The 5,288-nt window shown below is 40.8% G+C and overlaps 1 pseudogene across 1 annotated transcript; it reads left to right on the plus strand.

Moving 5' to 3' along the window:
* The first annotated feature begins 254 nt into the window (after positions 1-254).
* Positions 255-1,098, plus strand: LOC311602616 (calcium-responsive transactivator-like; annotated as a pseudogene). Its single transcript has one exon. The product of its transcript is annotated as a calcium-responsive transactivator-like (transcript).
* The last annotated feature ends 4,190 nt before the right edge of the window (positions 1,099-5,288 follow it).

Here is a 5,288-nt window from a genome sequence, read left to right on the forward strand (position 1 = left end):
ACACCCAGTACCAGCAGATCCTACACAGGAACCTGGTCTACCTGGCCACCATTGCAGATTCCAACCAGAATGTGCAGTCACTCCTTCCTGCGCCACCAACACAGAACATGAACCTGGACCCCAGAGCCCTGAGTCAGAGTGGTTCCAGGCAGGGCCTGCACCCCCAGGGCAGCCTCAATGATACCATCAGCACAGGCCTGCCCCCCACCTCTCTCACGCAGGGCCAGATCGGTAGTGGTCCAAACCACGTGTCCATGCAGCAGAAGGCCCAGAGCACACTGCCCACAACTTCCATGAGCATGTCAGGCAGCAGCCATGGTAATGGACCTGGCCACAGCCACTCGAGACCCACCTCGCAGAGTGTCTTCATGCAAGGCCAAGGTGCCACCAGCAACTATGTGTCTCGGACCAACATCAACCCAGTCTCCCTGATGCACCAGCAGGCAACCACGTCCCACTACAACTCGGCACAGGGAGGGAGTCAGCATTACCAGGGCCAGGTGCCCATTGCCATGTTGGGCCAGAGTGGCCAAGGGAGCAGTATGATGGGACAGTGTCCCATGGCCCCCTACCAACTCTCCCAGCAAGGCTCTTCTTAGCAGTACCTGGGCCAGGAGGAGTACTACAGTGAACAGCACAGCCACAGCCAGGGTGCAGCCGAGCCCATGAGTCAACAGTACTACTCAGATGGCCACATTGACTATGCCTATCAGCAGTCATCGTATACAGAACAGAGGTACTACCGCTTGTTTGAGGAGTCCACACAGCACTACTATGGGGGGGAACCCCAATACAGTCAGCAGCAGGCAGAGTACCAGCAGGGCACACAGCACAGCTGCAGACTTACTCCCAGCATCATTACCCCAACCAACAGAGCTACACAGGGCAGCAGCAGCAAGGCTACTGCCCTGCCCAAGGAACCCCTTCACAGTACTCCAGCTACCAGCAAGACCAAAGCCAGTATGGAAGTACAGAGCATCACAGCCAGGACCTCTTTTTGCCCAACAGCAGTGGCCTTATGGCTATGAGGAGGGCCAGTATGGGAATTATCAGCAGTAAAGGAGAAGCGATGTCTTTGGTCTCTTTCACGGTAGTAGGTTCTGGACAAGCCGGTGGCAATACTGATGGGTTGTGGCACGCTGGATGCCCTCTGCCAAATGCCACGTCTGCATGTCAAGCCGGCTCATTTCACGCTGAGTACGATGCCAGGTGTGCACCACTGGCTGAGATGGTGTGACACATTTGGTGTTGTGTTAAGTACTGCATATTGATACAGAGAGGTTGTCTTGTTTTTGTCCCTCACCTGCTCCTTGATGTTTTTAGCTAGCTTTGGGGGTCATACTGTCATCACATATTTTGTGCCCGGTGATGAGACAATATCTACAAGACACCATAATCCATGTTACTATGAACAGATTCACTCTGCCCCTCCTCACACCGTTGCTGCAAAGTGGACTGTAAATGTTTCTTTAACCGGCTGCCCATAGCTTAACACACATACATACAACCCTGGGTGGCCATCTCTTCTGTGCCTAGATAGGGCTTGGGGACACTTTCAGTGTCTCGGGCCAGTTTGTTGTGTGTGTCACTGTTACAAGAAAACTGTGCTTCATGCAGAGAGACCATGAGCTTTTCTTTCCAGAACTCACCCATTGCCCGTGTCTCTCCAAAAAGTTTATGTCTTTGTATTAGGAAAAGAGGAGGGATTAGTGACTCTGCTCCAAATAAATGTATCCGTGAGAGCAGTGTGGGGGTGGCCTACGCTAGGGAGGGCGGTGTTCTCAAGAGCAAGGCTAGCCATCTCCAAGCTGCTTCATACATAGTGTAGCTTTGGCCCTTACTTATTTGATGTCATTTCTAGAATTTACAGTACTTATGCTAAATTTATGCAGTTGGCAAGTGTTTATACTACTTTTTCAGAACCACTGAGTTCAGATTGCCAACCAAATGTCCCTTTGTGTTTAGGGAAATCTGAAACCCACACCATATTTTTTTAATGAATCCAGATAAGTTTATTGCGTTCTTTTAAATGAAAAGTACAAGCTTTATATAGTGAAATTTGCGTGATTTTTTTTTACATCCCTGTGATGTTCACTTTCATTTTAATTGGTGCAAACATGAGAAACAGCTTTTTTTTAAAGGTATGATCAAAGGAAAACACCACATGTAGTATAGCATGGGCATTTCTCAGCCTTTATTTGGATTTAATAATCATGTTACTATGAAAAGAAAACAGAAGCCTTAAGATAAGTGTTAAGAACAACCAAGAAAATACAAAAAAAAAAAAAAATCCCAGGACCCAGGGCCGCTACATCAGGCTTGCCCTCCAGGATGTTTTTGTTGTGTTTTTTATGTAGCCCAGACTAGCCTCAAACTCATTACACAGCTGAGGCTGAACTTAATTTTATGATGCTCCTGCCTCTACTTCCCAAATACTGCGACTACAGGCATGCACAACCACACCTGACTGGTGTTTTCAGTTGATAGTTTTTAAAACATAAAACTTACCTGTAGCTCAGGGGGTAAGGCACTGTTGTGGGTTTTGCTTGAACTAATCTTAGCCTTGCTGGAATATACAGCACAAGGTTCATTTCACTTGCAGAAGAATAAAGGGCCAGACTAAAGGACTAGTCTATGGTGGCTACAGTCTTATTCTAGGACACCCCCTTCCAGCATAGGACTGATATCAACAAACACAGGCATATATGTCTAGGCATAGTTTAGGAAATGCTGGCAAGGGTTGACTACATGACGGTATTAACTTTGCAGAAACAACTTTCTGATCGCTATGTGACAGAAGTCTTAGCAGCTTCATTTTAGGGAGTCATCTCTTTTGCTCCTTTATTTTCAGGAAATTTTTATAAAAGAAGTCTATAAGCTCAATTGGGGGCTAAAATTTCCCATTGAAAATGTTGAAACATTTTAAGTAACTGAAAATGGTTTTTATTCTTTGCCAATCTGGGAATACGCCTTTTATGTATGCATGAATGTATGTGTATATGTGTATGTGTATAAGTATGTGTGTATGTGTGTGTATGTGTCTGTGTATATATGTGTATGTTAAGTGCTGTATTAATGTGTGTGTGTTGTATTAGTACTTTTTGAAAGAAAAGAACTCTTAAAAATGTATCTCCCCAAAACTTGAATCTCAAATGTCTTACATTAAGAATTTCTTGAATGTTGTGTAAATATTTTAAGAGTACTTTGTGAAATAGTTTATACATTTATTTCCTAATTTATACATGATTTTGGTGTTAATATATTTAATGATTAATAATAATGTTTACTTAATGTTTTGTTCATTTTTGTGTAATTTTGTGAGGGAAACTGACACCAGCAGTTTTTTTTTCATAGATTGTATTATAGCTTTTCTTCTGTAACATGAATGTTTGGGAAGTCCTAGGGTCAAATGAACCCTTTGTGCAGGTGTGGTTTACTGTGTTTAGTTTTTTTTATGACTCCTGCTGAAGGCTAGAAAAGATGCAAAGGGAGATTTGGAAATCGCTGCTCATTCTTCCTCCTGTTTCCCAACATCCGTTCCACACTTGAACTTGACCAGTGATGATGAGGTTTTCAGATGTGCTGACAAGTACCTGCTGCTGGGGCTATGGCTGGACGGACGTTTCTCCAGACTTAGTATAGCACTGGGCAGACAAGGACCTGGACCAGGATGGAGTGTCTTCCTTTCCTGTAGTCCAGTTTTTAGGCGTGGGCTTCAGAAACAAGTGCCCATTCAAACTTTTAAAAAGAGGAATACTTTCCATTTCATGAAAACATTTTTTAGCCATTAAAAAAAGGAATACAAAAGTCTTATTCACTTACTTACTTACTTACTTAATAATGTTCCCTGAAAGTAGGAAAATACTGCACTCACAATCAAGAAGAAATAAACTATATAAATTGCAGGAAAAAACTTCAAATAGAAAGTTCGTGCCTTTAATTCTAATGTTTTAATTATGGCTTAGATATAAATAAAGAAATGTAAATCTTACCAATTTAGGCTCCACTTCACACTGGGCAAGAAATTCTTCACTTGACTTCAACTCAAAATAGACAAATACAAAGACAGGAAAGAAAAACGAATCAGATTTTCACTTATCTCACATCCAATAGAAGCAAGAACACTGTCAACCAGTTGTGTATTTAGAAAGATCGTCAAATGGTGAAGCCATGGAAGTAAAACAAACCTAGCAGCAGAAGTCTAGCTTTCCATGAGAAAGAATCAAAAGAAAATCTCTACTATGCACTGGAGAGTGCTGAAAGATGGGTTGGTCTCAATGTAGATTTTCAAATTCCCAGTGAGAAAGGAGTGAAATCTAAAAGCAAAAGTTCAATCCCATTGAGATACAGAAACAAAACTATAAGCAATCAAATGACAGTAGGTATTTAAGATTATTTATTGAAGCTATTGGAATATTGTAAATACTCATGAATGAGTAACTTCTCAAAGAAAATAAATATTGGAAATACAGAGCAGAAATAGAAGACAGTATTCATAGAATTTTAATTTGTCTCAAATATGAAGCTGCCCCATCTATGTCATTGACTAAGGCTGAGAATATATCTTTCATTAACTTCAAGAACAGAAGGGCCCTTTATTGTTAGCATGTTCTCAGACCATACAAGTCAGGGGGATTTCTCAACTTTTACTACTTTTGGGAGGAACACTTTGAATTAAGTAAACATATTAAGCTTCTCAGCCTAGCAAAATGAAATTATACAGCTATAGCTAGAAATTTATTTTTACTTGTAATTCCAAGATTTGATCTACATTTCTTATATACAATTTTCTTAATATCTTGTATCATTACATATACTGGACAAATGTTTTAAAAAAGTAGGAATATCTCGCCTATGAGTAAAACTCAAGTTCATTTCCATTTATTTTATTCATAGGTTCTGATCTAAAAAGCATTTAGATTTATACTTCTATAAACAGAGATGTTTGATTACTTTGCTGTTAGTAAAAATATGTTCATTTATGTATGCAGCATAACAATAGAAACCACCTACATTTATGAATAAAAATACAGAGGAGTTTATTATCATTGCTGAGATTTTTTTTCAGTTTTCTGAGTCTAGGTTTAATTACATAGCTCTACCTAGTTTAGAAAGTGTTTTAGTCTCAAAACCAAGTTAGTCTCAAGCTCACAGAGATCCGCCTGCCGTTGTCTCCTAAGGGTTGTGATTCAAGATGTGGCCTGCTACATCAAGGTATTTTATCTTTTTTTTTTTTTTGGTGGTCTTCAAGACAGGGTTTCTCTGTGTAGCCTTGCCTGTCACAGACT

This window comes from Acomys minous (genome assembly GCF_964271855.1).
Source record: "Acomys minous genome assembly, chromosome: 7".
NCBI classification, from domain to species: domain Eukaryota; kingdom Metazoa; phylum Chordata; class Mammalia; order Rodentia; family Muridae; genus Acomys; species Acomys minous.